General features: G+C 39.1%; 1 protein-coding gene across 16 annotated transcripts in view; it reads right to left on the bottom strand.

The window, feature by feature from the left end:
* LOC118394360 (netrin-G1-like) overlaps positions 1-18,224 on the bottom strand; it is a 170,226-nt gene that overhangs the window by 25,976 nt on the left and 126,026 nt on the right. The window lies entirely within an intron of this gene.

Below are 18,224 nucleotides of genomic sequence, written 5' to 3'. Positions count from 1 at the left end.
AGATAATATTTCACATGTGAATACCTTCTCTAGATAATATTTGTTTTCCCCCTTTTACAGCAGGTGTGAGTCTTTGTGAATCAAAGGCGAGAGGCAGAAATACTACAGGTGAAGTCAACCTGCCTGAAATGTGCTCCTGACTGCTAGGGGGGCAGTGGGAGGGCCAATGAGCAAGGGGATGAAAGAGGTCTTAAGAAGTTAAAAGCATCAAAGCCTGTTCCGACACTACTTTTTTTTGGTTTATTGTATATCTAATTTGTGTTTCCAGAAGCCAGAATTCATTTTTTATAGCTTTTTTTTTATTTGAAAAATTGGCTTGTACATCTATTTTGTGGTGCAATACAATTGAATCTCCCTTTTGAACATTGACCATAGTTTACACAATGCTGTTTGAAGTTACTGCTCTCATTGAAGGACAATAGCCAATAGTAATAAAATCTAATTGTATTGGTCACATACACATGGTTAGCAGATGTTAATGCGATTGTAGCGAAATGCCTGTGCTTCTAGTTCCGACAGTGCAGTAATATCTAACAATATCTAACAAGTAATCTAACAACTAACAACAAGACACACAAATCTAAAGGGGAAAATGAGAATATGTACAGTACTTGTAAGAATATGGATGAGCGATGGCCGAGCGGCATAGGCAAGGTACAATAGATTGTATAAGATATAGGATATGAGTAATGTAAGATATGTAAACATTATTAAAGTGCCATTATTTAGAGTGCATTGTGTAAAGTGACTAGTGATCCATTTATTAAAGTGGCCAATGATTGGGTCTCAATGTTGACAGCAGCCTCTCTGAGTTAGTGATTGCTGTATAGCAGTCTGATGACCTTGAGATAGACGTTGTTTTGAAGTATTTCTGTTTTGTAGTATAGACCCTAAGTCTGGAAGATGCATTTCGACCATGTGTAGAATTGTATTCTACATGTCAGGGTGTTGTAGTCTACATATCAGGGTAGTGTGTTCTACATATCAGGGTGTTGTGTTCTACATATCATGGTGTTGTGTTCTACATATCATGGTGTTGTGTTCTACATATCAGGGTGTTGTGTTCTACATATCAGGGTGTTTTGTAATTCTTGTAATGTAATTCTTGGGGTGATGAGAGGTGTTGGGTTTGCACCAGACATAGTGTTTTCCTTGATGGTCAAAAGCTCAATCTGACCAGAGTACCTTATTCCATATGTTTGGGGAGTCTCCCATATGCCTTTTGGCAAACGCCAAACGTGTTTGCTTATTTTTTTCTTTAAGGTGCATTTCAATAATAACGGCGCTGAAATGTTGGGAAATGTTACCACTGTTCTTGGTGCCAGTCTGCACGTTCAAACTAAAAACAATTTAACCAATAATGGCATCCTTATGATTTTGTTAATAAAATAATGGCTATAAGGAAGCAGCTGGACAATAGACTTGCCTCAAAGGAGGGTAGTGGGAGAATTTTGTCATCCAATGTATTTCTAAGTTTGGTTGGCTGTATCACAACCGGCTGTGATTGGTTGCAATTTCAGTTTAATCCACCAGAAAAGACCAAACAAATAAATACCACAAAAAGTAATTTAAAAAAAAGTATGTATCACATCTGACCGTGAGTCAAATGGAGTGGTGCGTTTCTCTCCCTCTAAAAACATAAATAAATGTTTTGGCCTTTACAAATATTATTTTGGCCTTTTATTCAGATTAAAAACATTCACGTTCAAAAACGTTTATTTTTAATTTTTAAATGAAATAACCTCCAAAATATGGTTATATATTATCAAGTTGATGGCACAGTCATATAGCCAGTACCCACATAAAGTTGAGTGACTCACTCATTCATGGCCTTTGCTCAAAATAAATAAGAACCAACATTATTTCAGATAGTCCTACTTCTTGTGACTCTCAAACCCGGGTCTGGGAGCGTAATCATCGACTGACACTAATTAGCACAACGCAACAGACATAAATCTTCCTAGAAAATCTTCCTATTCATGAAAATCACAAGTGAAATACATTGGAACACAGCTTAGCCTTTTGTTAATCACCCTGTCATCTCAGATTTTCAAAATATGCTTTACAGCCAAAGCTAGACAAGCATTTGTCTAAGTTTATCGTAGATTAGCATAGCATTATGCTTTACGAGCAGCAGGCAACCTTGTCACGAAAATCAGAAAAGCAATCAAATTAAATCGTTTACCTTTGATGAACTTCGGATGTTTTCACTCACGAGACTCCCAGGTTAGATAGCCAAAGTTCATTTTTTTCACAAAATATTATTTTTGTAGGGGAAATAGCGCCATTTGTTCTTCATGTTTGGCTGAGAAATTGCCCGGAAATTGCAGTCACGAAAACGGCGAAAAATATTCCAAAAATATTCAAAATTAGCTCCATAATATTGACAGAAACATGGTAAACGTTGTTTATAATCAATCCTCAAGGTGTTTTTCTAACATCTATTCGATAATATATCCACCGGGACAATTCGTTTTTCACTCGGACCGATTGGAGTAATGGCTACCTCTCTATTTTACGCGAGAGTCAACCTGGGAGCCATCATGTGACCACTTACGCAATGTAGCCGCCTACGGCTATTCTTCAACATAAATGCGTAAAACTACGTCACAATGCTGTAGACACCTTGGGGAATACGTATAATGCGTAAGCTGGTTGATAGCCCATTCACTGCTCAATAGGGACTCATTGGAACGCAGCACTTTCAAAATATGGGGCACTTCCGGATTTGGATTTTTCTCAGGCTTTCGCCTGCAACATCAGTTCTGTTGTACTAACAGACAATATCTTTACAGTTTTGGAAACGTTAGAGTGTTTTCTATCCAAAGCTGTCAATTTCATGCATATTCTAGCATCTTTTCCTGACAAAATATCCTGTCTAAAACGGGAACGTTTTTTTTTTCTCCAAAAATTAAAATACTGCCCCCTAGTACCAACAGGTTAATAGAAATGTTTTGGTTATCCTGACCTGGACACCATGTACAAACAGATGATACCCATGCCGGCCACCACCGGGAGGCCCATGAGGCGGCTTTTGGTTTTCATTTAGAATCATCCTCTTAATGTAATTATTAGATAACGTGCACCAGCTGTTATTTACAAAAATACATAGCCCGCCACCCCTTGTCTTACCAGACACCGCTGTTCTATCCTGCCGGTACAGCGTATAACCAGCCAGCTGTATGTTGATAGTGTCGTCATTCAGCCACAACTCTGTGAAGCATATGATATTACAGTTTTAAATGTCCCACTGGTAGTTTAACCTTCCCCGTAACTTGTCGATTTTATTGTCCAAAGATTGCATGTTTGCTAGCACAATTTAGGGAAGTGGGGGTTTATTCGATCGGCTCCGAATTCCCCAGAAGGCAGCCCGCTCTCCGGCTTCTCTTTCTCCGCCTCCTCTTCATGCAGATCACGGGGGTCGGGGACTCTCCGCCTCGGGTTTGTCAGAGTAGTGAAAGAAGAAAAAGGATTTTACTAGTCCGTGGTGAGTAATCGCAGTCCTGATGTCTAGAAGTTATTTTCGGTCATAGGAGACGGTAGCGGCAACATTATGTACAAAATAAGTTAAAAACTAAATTATAAACAACGCAAATAAACTAAGAAAAAGAAAGAAAAAAAACACAATCGGTTGTAAAACGTCTGCCTTCTGCTCCGGCGCCATCTTACATTGGTGTTAACCATTTGATACGTGCAATCACCTTCAACACAGGCAGGACACCAGTCAGGCAGGACACCAGTCAGACAGAACAGCACTGAGATAATCACCCCCTAGTTTATTCTCTACAGAGATCTTTTGACTCCTCAAAGAAATCTGGATGCTCAACAAGTGCGTTCACAATACCAACGATTATGGATATACTGACTCCACCCTAACAATGGGAGTCGTTGTCCACAAAGAGACATGGCAGGCTGTCTATCTTTCCTCTTTTCTTTGGTGAATTCATCACATTATTGTAATCCTTTTTATGAATATCCAATGAGATTTGTTGACATAAAACACCTGTATTCAATGGAGAGAGATTCTATGCAACTAGCCTCTTGCCATGAATATCAATATCCATGTGGAGAAAACTCCGATATAAAGTGTTTGTTTTTTTGACGAGATGTCACGTGTCCTACTTATGTCAGTAGACTCATAACAACTTAAGCATTGCAACATGTGTATTATATAAAATAAACCTCACGTAGCAAAATGAGCCATAATAAAACATTTTTGGACCAAATTCGACAATAATTGACCTCCATACAAAAACTCCTTGCTTGTGTGGGTGAAATAACCAACAATAACCACGAAGTTGAGCCTCTCTCTCCCTCTTCCTCTCCGACCACATGATGCTTTGCTATCCTACCAACGACAGAGAGTTGGTCCTCCACTCTTATTTTTCTGACCAAAACCCTGCTCAGTCTCAAAAGGGTTGTACTCTCTGGGTGTTTGTGCATCTTTTCAAAACATCAATCCCTTATTCTCTGAGAATTACCAACAACAAAAAATACTTCAAATCAAATCATCAAATTTTATTTGGCACATACACATGGTTAGCAGATGTTAATTGGGGTGTAGCGAAATGCTTGTGCTTCTAGTTCCGACAATGCAGTAATAACCAACGAGTAATCTCGCTACTGCACCTAGTGATCAGCCCAAGATGCCAGCTTCACACATACCACCCTTCGTTGCAGTTTGAGAAGATCCTGCTTAACACACTATCAGAATAACACACTAGCAACAAAACTTGATCACTTGTTGTAAAACTGGAGCTCAAGTTACCATCTACTCTTGTTTCAGTAGAAATTTCAGATGTTCCGTTAACTGATTCTCACTGATTCTGACGTACGCATGGAATTTACACCACCGCTTATGATAAACCAAAGCTAAATTGAATTAGTCCAAACAAACAATCAAACTAAGGTCTATTTGCATCTTTTGGGGACACAGTGCTTGTGTATCACCTCTTCAGAGGTGTCTTCTCCAAATCAAATCACATGTTATTGGTCACACATACACACATGGTTAGCAGATGTTAATGCGAGTGTAGCGAAATGCTTGTGCTTCCTGTTCCGACGGTGCAGTAATATCTAACATGTAATCTAACAAACAACTACCTAACACATACAAATCTAAGTAAAGGAATGGAATAGTACAGTTGAAGTCGGAAGTTTACACACCTTAGCCAAATACATTTCAACTCAGTTTTTCACAATTCCTCTGACATTTAATCCAAGTAAAAATTCCCTGTTTTAGAATCACCAGTTTATTTTAAGAATGTGAAATGTCAGAATAATAGTAGAGAGAATGATTTATTTCAGCTTTTTTTTTTAAATTGAATGAATCACATTCCCAGTGGGTCAGAAGTTTACATTACACTCAATTAGTATTTGGTAGCAAGGTCCTTTGCTGTTTTTCTGCGATTGATTTTAATTTTTTCGCACCAAAGTAAGTTAATCTCGAGTAGACACGTCTCCTTCTTGAGCGGTATGACGGCTGTGTGGTCCAACCACTCCACAAGAAATCTATGGTTGAAAAAACGAGTTGTTAAACTACAATCTAAGTGTACGTAAACTTCCAACTTCAACTGTATAAGAAAGCTCAGGAAACATTGGTTCCTTTTTTTGGGGGGGGGGCACATATAACCCTTTATTTTTGTTGCCACAAAACTACTTCCATATTTCCATTACTTTGTATGGGTTACCTTCAGATGAGTCCCGTGACATTTGTGGGGAGAAAACCATCGTGTCCGGGAGAGTTTCCCCTTTCCACAGTGGGGTCATGTTAGTTTGTAACCCAAATGGTTCGGACGATAAAGACATTTCTGTGAGAAGGCCGATTTTCAGGATGTGTCATGGTCTAATAAACACAGCTGTAGCTCAGCCAGCTTCTACCGACAGATGGGATGTCTCATGGTCTGACGAACACAGCTGTAGCTCAGCCAGCTTCCACCCCAGATAAACACAACTGTAGCTCAGCCATCTTCCACCCCAGATGGGATGTCTCATGGTCTGACAGACACTGCTGTAGCTCAGCCACCTTCTACCCCAGATAAACACAGCTGTAGCTCAGCCACCTTCTACCCCAGATAAACACAGCTGTAGCTCAGCCACCTTCCACCCCAGATAAACACAGCTGTAGCTCAGCCACCTTCTACCCCAGATAAACACAGCTGTAGCTCAGCCACCTTCCTCCCCAGATAAACACAGCTGTAGCTCAGCCACCTTCTACCCCACATAAACACAGCTGGAGTTCAGCCACCTTCCACCCCAGATAAACACAGCTGTAGCTCAGCCACCTTCTACCCCAGATAAACACAGCTGTAGCTCAGCCACCTTCCACCCCAGATAAACACAACTGTAGCTCAGCCACCTTCCACCCCAGATAAACACAACTGTAGCTCAGCCACGTTCCTCCCCAGATAAACACAGCTGTAGCTTGGCCAGCTTCCACCTCAGATGGGGTGTCTGATGGTCTGACAAACACAGCTGTAGCTCAGCCACCTTCCACCGACAGATGCGGAAGGCCGACATCGGAGAGGATTGAGACACAGCCCATGCAAATCAGGTATCTCAAACTTAAACTGAGGAATTTTGATGGGTATTTTTGTTACTTAGATTGACGCTTAAGGATGAATATAATTTAAAATTTACATTTGGATATTGTCTAATTATGAACAAAATACTTATAGAAGATAATATCCAAAAGGTAAACGGATCCTATCTACAATGCTAATGGTAGCTACTTCTATAGATCAGTCATGAATGAATGAAACCTAGCGGTTGGATTGATGTCCTTTATGCAAATCAGATATCCATGTAGTCTACATAAACCCAACCTCACGTAGATTCTACCTGAGAATTCATTTTTACATTAAACTTCCTATGCAATTTCAACACACATAGTTTTGATGATTATGTTAAATTAGATTGATGTAACCACGGCAGCGTAGCCTAGTGGTTAGAGCGATGGACTAGTAACCGGAAGGTTGCGAGTTCAAACCCCCCGAGCTGACAAGGTACAAATCTGTCGTTCTGCCCCTGAACAGGCAGTTAATCCACTGTTCCCAGGCCGTCATTGAAAATAAGAATATGTTCTTAACTGACTTGCCTAGTTAAATAAAGGTAAAAAATAAACAAAAACAACTCAGGGCTGTGAGGGTTACAGGTATGGAGTTCAGCTGTAACGCTTCCTACACAGACAACAGATAGTAGGAGACCTGTGCATATCGATTAAGCAGAGATATTTATTTTATTTTCCTTTATTTAACTAGGCAAGTCAGTTAAGAACACATTCTTATTTACAATGACGGCCTGGGAACAGTGGGTTAACTGCCTTGTTCAGGGGCAGACCGACAGATTTTTACCTTGTTAGCTCGGGGATTCAATCTAGCAACCTTTCGGTTAATAGTCCAACGCCCCTAACCACTAGGCTACCTACCACCACTACACTCTAACCACTAGGCTACCTACCACCTCTACACTCTAACCACTAGGCTACCTACCGCCTCTACACTCTAACCACTAGGCTAACTACCGCCTCTACACTCTAACCACTAGGCTACCTACCGCCTCTACACTCTAACCACTAGGCTGCCTACCGCCTCTACACTCTAACCACTAGGCTACCTACCGCCTCTACACTCTAACCACTAGGCTACCTACCGCCTCTACACTCTAACCACTAGGCTACCTACCGCCTCTACACTCTAACCACTAGGCTACCTACCGCCTCTACACTCTAACCACTAGGCTACCTACCACCTTCTACACTCTAACCACTAGGCTGCCTACCGCCTCTACACTCTAACCACTAGGTTGCCTACCGCCTCTACACTCTAACCACTAGGCTACCTACCGCCTCTACACTCTAACCACTAGGTTGCCTACCGCCTCTACACTCTAACCACTAGGTTGCCTACCGCCTCTACACTCTAACCACTAGGCTACCTACCGCCTCTACACTCTAACCACTAGGCTACCTACCGCCTCTACACTCTAACCACTAGGCTACCTACCACCTTCTACACTCTAACCACTAGGCTGCCTACCGCCTCTACACTCTAACCACTAGGTTGCCTACCGCCTCTACACTCTAACCACTAGGCTACCTACCGCCTCTACACTCTAACCACTAGGCTGCCTACCGCCTCTACACTCTAACCACTAGGCTGCCTACCGCCCCTGATAGCTGCAGACCAATCTACATAAACCCCACAGTAGCAAGGACAAAAGGGGAAACACAGACACATCACAAGGGGTCTTTCGAATCCAATTAGAACTCCCACTCACTACCAAATATGATGACGAAAGGAAGTCCAGTGGTATGAAGTGGGAGAAGTTGGAGACAGATGATAGAAAATTATTAGAAACTTGGCCGATATTCTGCAAATTTTCACATCAAAATGAAGCATTCGATCTCAATGCAGCTTTCTGTTCTCGAAACTAGAATCTGTTACGAACGGAGTTGACACAGTTTTTTGAAGACTTTATAACCTTTGCCAAAGTAAAAAAATACACTTATGACATCGAGTGGAACAGCCACTTTACAATAGTGCATCTAAATCTTTTAAGGGGGGTGAGAAGGATTACTTTATCATATCCTAGGTATTCCTTAAAGAGGTGGGGTTTCAGGTGTCTCCGGAAGGTGGTGATTGACTCCGCTGTCCTGGCGTCGTGAGGGAGTTTGTTCCACCATTGGGGGGCCAGAGCAGCGAACAGTTTTGACTGGGCTGAGCGGGAACTGTACTTCCTCAGTGGTAGGGAGGCGAGCAGGCCAGAGGTGGATGAACGCAGTGCCCTTGTTTGGGTGTAGGGCCTGATCAGAGCCTGGAGGTACTGAAAGATAACTAATCAACCACTTGGGGCTCCTGAGTGTTGCAGTGGACTAAGGCACTGCGTCTCAGTGCTAGATGCGCCACTACAGACCCTGGTTTGATTCCAGGCTGTATGACAACTGACCGTGATTGGGAGTCCCATAGGGCGGCGGACAATTGGCCCAGCGTCGTCCGGGTTTGGCCGGGGTAGGCCGTCATTGTAAATAAAAAATGGTTCCTAACTGATTTGCCTATTTAAATAAACGGTTTTAAAAAACTGAGCAAACTAGAATGCTATCTGGTCCTAAACAGAGAGCACACAGTGGCAGACTGACCCAAAATTAAGAAAATCCTTGACTATATACACACTTGGTGAGCCTTGCTGTTGAGAGAGGTTGCCATCATAGGCAGATCTGGCTCTCAAGAGAAGACTGGACGTGTGTGACCTGTCCACAAAATTACGTGGAAACTGAGCTGCACTTCCTGCCAAATATAAGAGCACATTAGAAGCACATATTTCCCCCGGATCACAGACTCACAAATAATTTGATAACAAATCCAACATTGATAAAGTCCCATATCTGTCAGGTGAAATACTACAGTGTGTAATCACAGCAACAAGATGTGTGGCTCATTGCCACGAGAAAAGGGCAACCAGTGGAGCACAAACAACATTGTAAACACCACCAATACTTCTGTTGATTTATCTTCCCCTTCTATTCCTACGATAACTAAAACACTGATAAAATAACATTTTTATATTTTTTTGAAACTGTTGAGTGATATGTTTACTGTTTATTTCTAATAGTTTGTTGATATTACATTTGTTTCTTCTCACTTTTGTTAATTGTTTATTTCACTTGCTTTAGCAAAAGCCCCTTTGAATTGAACTGAAATTGAGAGGGAAGGAGATAGAGGCAGAGAGAATGAAAAAATGATGTGTCCTAAGTTGTTTGACTAACCCCAAACCTTCCATATGGCAGCAATGTTTGGGACCCCAATTTAAGATATGAAACACTCAACAACATTTTACAACTGGAATAGAGACAGTAGATCTAGCTGGTCTGTCATAATATAATAGAGACAGTAGATCTAGCTGGTCTGTCATAATATAATAGAGACATTAGATCTAGCTGGTCTGTCATAATATAATAAGGAAAGCTTTGACTATGTACAGACTCAGTGAGCATAGCCTTGCTATTGAGAAAGGCCGCCGTAGGCAGACATGGCTCTCAAGAGAAGACAGGCTATGTGCTCACTGCCCACAAAATGAGGTGGAAACTGAGCTGCACTTCCTAACCTCCTGCCCAATGTATGACCATATTAGAGAGACATATTTCCCCCAGATCACACAGATCCACAAAGAATTCGAAAACAAATCCAATTTTGAAAAACTCCCATATCTTTTGGGTGAAATTCCACAGTGTGCCATCACAGCAGCAATATTTGTGACCTGTTGCCACGAGAAAAGGGCAACCAGTGAAGAACAAACACCATTGTAAATACAACCCATATTTATGATTATTCATTTTATCTTGTGTCCTTTAACTATTTGTACATTGTATATATATATATATATATAATATGACATTTGTAATGTCTTTACTGTTTTGAAACTTCTTTATGTGTAATGTTTACTGTTAATTTTTGTTGTTTTTCACTTTATATATTCACTTTGTATGTTGTCTACCTCACTTGCTTTGGCAATGTTAACACATGTTTCCCATGCCTATAAAGCCCTTGAATTGAAATGAATTGAATTGAATTAATAGAGACAGTAGATCTAGCTGATCTGTCATAATATAATAGAGACAGTAGATCTAGCTGGTCTGTCATAATATAATAGAGACAGTAGATCTAGCTGGTCTGTCATAATATAATAGAGACAGTAGATCTAGCTGGTCTGTCATAATATAATAGAGACAGTAGATCTAGCTGGTCTGTCATAATATAATAGAGACAGTAGATCTAGCTGGTCTGTCATAATATAATAGAGACAGTAGATCTAGCTGGTCTGTCATAATATAATAGAGACAGTAGATCTAGCTGGTCTGTCATAATATAATAGAGACAGTAGATCTAGCGGGTCTGTCATAATATAATAGAGACAGTAGATCGAGCGGGTCTGTCATAATATAATAGAGACAGTAGATCTAGCGGGTCTGTCATAATATAATAGAGACAGTAGATCGAGCGGGTCTGTCATAATATAATAGAGACAGTAGATCTAGCTGGTCTGTCATAATATAATAGAGACAGTAGATCTAGCTGGTCTGTCAAAATATAATAGAGACAGTAGATCTAGCTCCAGATTATGTCCTGGTGTGTCATAATATAATTGAGACAGTAGATCTAGCTGGTCTGTCATAATATAATAGAGACAGTAGATCTAGCTGGTCTGTCATAATATAATAGAGACAGTAGATCTAGCTGGTCTGTCATAATATAATAGAGACAGTAGACCTAGCTGGTCTGTCATAATATAATAGAGACAGTAGATCTAGCTGGTCTGTCATAATATAATAGAGACAGTAGATCTAGCTGGTCTGTCATAATATAATAGAGACAGTAGATCTAGCTGGTCTGTCATAATATAATAGAGACAGTAGATCTAGCGGGTCTGTCATAATATAATAGAGACAGTAGATCTAGCTGGTCTGTCATAATATAATAGAGACAGTAGATCTAGCTGGTCTGTCATAATATAATAGAGACAGTAGATCTAGCTGGTCTGTCATAATATAATAGAGACAGTAGATCTAGCTGGTCTGTCATAATATAATAGAGACAGTAGATCTAGCTGGTCTGTCATAATATAATAGAGACAGTAGATCTAGCTGGTCTGTCATAATATAATAGAGACAGTAGATCTAGCTGGTCTGTCATAATATAATAGAGACAGTAGATCTAGCTGGTCTGTCATAATATAATAGAGACAGTAGATCTAGCTGGTCTGTCATAATATAATAGAGACAGTAGATCTAGCTGGTCTGTCATAATATAATAGAGACAGTAGATCTAGCTGGTCTGTCATAATATAATAGAGACAGTAGATCTAGCTGGTCTGTCATAATATAATAGAGACAGTAGATCTAGCTCCAGATTATGTCCTGGTGTGTCATAATATAATTGAGACAGTAGATCTAGCTGGTCTGTCATAATATAATAGAGACAGTAGATCTAGCTGGTCTGTCATAATATAATAGAGACAGTAGATCTAGCTGGTCTGTCATAATATAATAGAGACAGTAGATCTAGCTGGTCTGTCATAATATAATAGAGACAGTAGATCTAGCTGGTCTGTCATAATATAATAGAGACAGTAGATCTAGCTGGTCTGTCATAATATAATAGAGACAGTAGATCTAGCTCCAGATTATGTCCTGGTGTGTCATAATATAATTGAGACAGTAGATCTAGCTGGTCTGTCATAATATAATAGAGACAGTAGATCTAGCTGGTCTGTCATAATATAATAGAGACAGTAGATCTAGCTGGTCTGTCATAATATAATAGAGACAGTAGATCTAGCTGGTCTGTCATAATATAATAGAGACAGTAGATCTAGCTGGTCTGTCATAATATAATAGAGACAGTAGATCTAGCTGGTCTGTCATAATATAATAGAGACAGTAGATCTAGCTGGTCTGTCATAATATAATAGAGACAGTAGACCTAGCTGGTCTGTCATAATATAATAGAGACAGTAGACCTAGCTGGTCTGTCATAATATAATAGAGACAGTCGATCTAGCTGGTCTGTCATAATATAATAGAGACAGTAGATCTAGCTGGTCTGTCATAATATAATAGAGACAGTAGATCTAGCTGGTCTGTCATAATATAATAGAGACAGTAGATCTAGCTGGTCTGTCATAATATAATAGAGACAGTAGATCTAGCTGGTCTGTCACAATATAATAGAGACAGTAGATCTAGCAGGTCTGTCACAATATAATAGAGACAGTAGATCTAGCTGGTCTGTCATAATATAATAGAGACAGTAGATCTAGCTGGTCTGTCATAATATAATAGAGACAGTAGATCTAGCTGGTCTGTCATAATATAATAGAGACAGTAGATCTAGCTGGTCTGTCATAATATAATAGAGACAGTAGATCTAGCTGGTCTGTCATAATATAATAGAGACAGTAGATCTAGCTGGTCTGTCATAATATAATAGAGACAGTAGATCTAGCTGGTCTGTCATAATATAATAGAGACAGTAGATCTAGCTGGTCTGTCATAATATAATAGAGACAGTAGATCTAGCTGGTCTGTCATAATATAATAGAGACAGTAGATCTAGCTGGTCTGTCATAATATAATAGAGACAGTAGATCTAGCGGGTCTGTCATAATATAATAGAGACAGTAGATCTAGCTGGTCTGTCATAATATAATAGAGACAGTAGATCGAGCGGGTCTGTCATAATATAATAGAGACAGTAGATCTAGCTGGTCTGTCATAATATAATAGAGACAGTAGATCTAGCTGGTCTGTCATAATATAATAGAGACAGTAGATCTAGCTGGTCTGTCAAAATATAATAGAGACAGTAGATCTAGCTGGTCTGTCATAATATAATAGAGACAGTAGATCTAGCTGGTCTGTCATAATATAATAGAGACAGTAGACCTAGCTGGTCTGTCATAATATAATAGAGACAGTAGATCTAGCTGGTCTGTCATAATATAATAGAGACAGTAGATCTAGCTGGTCTGTCATAATATAATAGAGACAGTAGATCTAGCTGGTCTGTCATAATATAATAGAGACAGTAGATCTAGCGGGTCTGTCATAATATAATAGAGACAGTAGATCTAGCTGGTCTGTCATAATATAATAGAGACAGTAGATCTAGCTGGTCTGTCATAATATAATAGAGACAGTAGATCTAGCTGGTCTGTCATAATATAATAGAGACAGTAGATCTAGCTGGTCTGTCATAATATAATAGAGACAGTAGATCTAGCTGGTCTGTCATAATATAATAGAGACAGTAGATCTAGCTGGTCTGTCATAATATAATAGAGACAGTAGATCTAGCTGGTCTGTCATAATATAATAGAGACAGTAGATCTAGCTGGTCTGTCATAATATAATAGAGACAGTAGATCTAGCTGGTCTGTCATAATATAATAGAGACAGTAGATCTAGCTGGTCTGTCATAATATAATAGAGACAGTAGATCTAGCTGGTCTGTCATAATATAATAGAGACAGTAGATCTAGCTGGTCTGTCATAATATAATAGAGACAGTAGATCTAGCTGGTCTGTCATAATATAATAGAGACAGTAGATCTAGCTGGTCTGTCATAATATAATAGAGACAGTAGATCTAGCTGGTCTGTCATAATATAATAGAGACAGTAGATCTAGCTGGTCTGTCATAATATAATAGAGACAGTAGATCTAGCTCCAGATTATGTCCTGGTGTGTCATAATATAATTGAGACAGTAGATCTAGCTGGTCTGTCATAATATAATAGAGACAGTAGATCTAGCTGGTCTGTCATAATATAATAGAGACAGTAGATCTAGCTGGTCTGTCATAATATAATAGAGACAGTAGACCTAGCTGGTCTGTCATAATATAATAGAGACAGTAGATCTAGCTGGTCTGTCATAATATAATAGAGACAGTAGATCTAGCTGGTCTGTCATAATATAATAGAGACAGTAGATCTAGCTGGTCTGTCATAATATAATAGAGACAGTAGATCTAGCTGGTCTGTCATAATATAATAGAGACAGTAGATCTAGCTGGTCTGTCATAATATAATAGAGACAGTAGATCTAGCTGGTCTGTCATAATATAATAGAGACAGTAGACCTAGCTGGTCTGTCATAATATAATAGAGACAGTAGATCTAGCGGGTCTGTCATAATATAATAGAGACAGTAGATCTAGCTGGTCTGTCATAATATAATAGAGACAGTAGATCTAGCTGGTCTGTCATAATATAATAGAGACAGTAGATCTAGCTGGTCTGTCATAATATAATAGAGACAGTAGATCTAGCTGGTCTGTCATAATATAATAGAGACAGTAGATCTAGCTGGTCTGTCATAATATAATAGAGACAGTAGATCTAGTAGGTCTGTCACAATATAATAGAGACAGTAGATCTAGTAGGTCTGTCACAATATAATAGAGACAGTAGATCTAGCTGGTCTGTCATAATATAATAGAGACAGTAGATCTAGCTGGTCTGTCATAATATAATAGAGACAGTAGATCTAGCTGGTCTGTCATAATATAATAGAGACAGTAGATCTAGCTGGTCTGTCATAATATAATAGAGACAGTAGATCTAGCTGGTCTGTCATAATATAATAGAGACAGTAGATCTAGCTGGTCTGTCATAATATAATAGAGACAGTAGATCTAGCTGGTCTGTCATAATATAATATAGACAGTAGATCTAGCTGGTCTGTCATAATATAATAGAGACAGTAGATCTAGCTGGTCTGTCATAATATAATAGAGACAGTAGATCTAGCTGGTCTGTCATAATATAATAGAGACAGTAGATCTAGCTGGTCTGTCATAATATAATAGAGACAGTAGATCTAGCTGGTCTGTCATAATATAATAGAGACAGTAGATCTAGCTGGTCTGTCATAATATAATAGAGACAGTAGATCTAGCTGGTCTGTCATAATATAATAGAGACAGTAGATCTAGCTGGTCTGTCATAATATAATAGAGACAGTAGATCTAGCTGGTCTGTCATAATATAATAGAGACAGTAGATCTAGCTGGTCTGTCATAATATAATAGAGACAGTAGATCTAGCTGGTCTGTCATAATATAATAGAGACAGTAGATCTAGCTGGTCTGTCATAATATAATAGAGACAGTAGATCTAGCTGGTCTGTCATAATATAATAGAGACAGTAGATCTAGCTGGTCTGTCATAATATAATGGAGACAGTAGATCTAGCTGGTCTGTCATAATATAATGGAGACAGTAGATCTAGCTGGTCTGTCATAATATAATGGAGACAGTAGATCTAGCTGGTCTGTCATAATATAATGGAGACAGTAGATCTAGCTGGTCTGTCATAATATAATGGAGACAGTAGATCTAGCTGGTCTGTCATAATATAATAGAGACAGTAGATCTAGCTGGTCTGTCATAATATAATAGAGACAGTAGATCTAGCTGGTCTGTCATAATATAATGGAGACAGTAGATCTAGCTGGTCTGTCATAATATAATGGAGACAGTAGATCTAGCTGGTCTGTCATAATATAATAGAGACAGTAGATCTAGCTGGTCTGTCATAATATAATAGAGACAGTAGATCTAGCTGGTCTGTCATAATATAATGGAGACAGTAGATCTAGCTGGTCTGTCATAATATAATAGAGACAGTAGATCTAGCTGGTCTGTCATAATATAATGGAGACAGTAGATCTAGCTGGTCTGTCATAATATAATAGAGACAGTAGATCTAGCTGGTCTGTCATAATATAATGGAGACAGTAGATCTAGCTCCAGATTATGCCCTGATCTGTCATAACATAATAGATCTAGCTCCAGATTATGTTTTGGTCAGTCAAAATATAATAAATATAAAAGATCTAGTTCCAGATTATGTCCCTTCCCGTCATAATCTAATAAAGAAAGTAGATCTAGCTCCAGATTATGTCCTGGTCTGTCATAATATAATGGAGACAGTATATCTAGCTCCAGATTATGTCCTGGTCTGTCATAATATAATGGAGACAGTAGATCTAGCTCCAGATTATGTCCTGGTCTGTCATAATATAATGGAGACAGTAGATCTAGCTCCAGATTATGTCCTGGTCTGTCATAATCTAATAAAGAAAGTAGATCTAGCTCCAGATTATGTCCTGGTCTGTCATAATATAATAGAGACAGTAGATCTAGCTCCAGATTATGTCCTGGTCTGTCATAATATAAGAGAGACAGTAGATCTAGCTCCAGATTATGTCCTGGTCTGTCATAATATAAGAGAGACAGTAGATCTAGCTCCAGATTATGTCCTGGTCTGTCATAATATAATAGAGACAGTAGATCTAGCTCCAGATGATGTCCTGGTCTATCATAATATAAGAGAGACAGTAGATCTAGCTCCAGATTATGTCCTGGTCTGTCATAATATAAGAGAGACAGTAGATCTAGCTCCAGATGATGTCCTGGTCTGTCATAATATAATAGAGACAGTAGATCTAGCTCCAGATGATGTCCTGGTCTGTCATAATATAATAGAGACAGTAGATCTAGCTCCAGATGATGTCCTGGTCTATCATAATATAAGAGAGACAGTAGATCTAGCTCCAGATTATGTCCTGGTCTGTCATAATATAAGAGCAGTAGATCTAGCTGGTCTGTCATAATATAAGAGAGACAGTAGATCTAGCTGGTCTGTCATAATATAATAGAGACAGTAGATCTAGCTCCAGATGATGTCCTGGTCTGTCATAATATAAGAGAGACAGTAGATCTAGCTCCAGATTATGTCCTGGTCTGTCATAATATAATAGAGACAGTAGATCTAGCTCCAGATTATGTCCTGGTCTGTCATAATATAGTAGAGACAGTAGATCTAGCTCCAGATGATGTCCTGGTCTGTCATAATATAAGAGAGACAGTAGATCTAGCTCCAGATGATGTCCTGGTCTATCATAATATAATAGAGACAGTAGATCTAGCTCCAGATGATGTCCTGGTCTGTCATAATATAATAGAGACAGTAGATCTAGCTCCAGATTATGTCCTGGTCTGTCATAATATAAGAGAGACAGTAGATCTAGCTCCAGATGATGTCCTGGTCTGTCATAATATAATAGAGACAGTAGATCTAGCTCCAGATTATGTCCTGGTCTGTCATAATATAATAGAGACAGTAGATCTAGCTCCAGATTATGTCCTGGTCTGTCATAATATAATAGAGACAGTAGATCTAGCTCCAGATGATGTCCTGGTCTGTCATAATATAATAGAGACAGTAGATCTAGCTCCAGATGATGTCCTGGTCTATCATAATATAATAGAGACAGTAGATCTAGCTCCAGATGATGTCCTGGTCTATCATAATATAATAGAGACAGTAGATCTAGTTCCAGATGATGTCCTGGTCTGTCATAATATAATAGAGACAGTAGATCTAGCTCCAGATTATGTCCTGGTCTGTCATAATATAATAGAGACAGTAGATCTAGCTCCAGATGATGTCCTGGTCTGTCATAATATAATAGAGACAGTAGATCTAGCTCCAGATGATGTCCTGGTCTATCATAATATAATAGAGACAGTAGATCTAGCTCCAGATGATGTCCTGGTCTATCATAATATAATAGAGACAGTAGATCTAGCTCCAGATGATGTCCTGGTCTGTCATAATATAAGAGAGACAGTAGATCTAGCTCCAGATGATGTCCTGGTCT

Source organism: Oncorhynchus keta, chromosome 15, assembly GCF_023373465.1.
Source record: "Oncorhynchus keta strain PuntledgeMale-10-30-2019 chromosome 15, Oket_V2, whole genome shotgun sequence".
Classification (NCBI taxonomy): Eukaryota; Metazoa; Chordata; class Actinopteri; order Salmoniformes; family Salmonidae; genus Oncorhynchus; species Oncorhynchus keta.
This window is presented reverse-complemented; position numbering and strand designations above follow the sequence as displayed.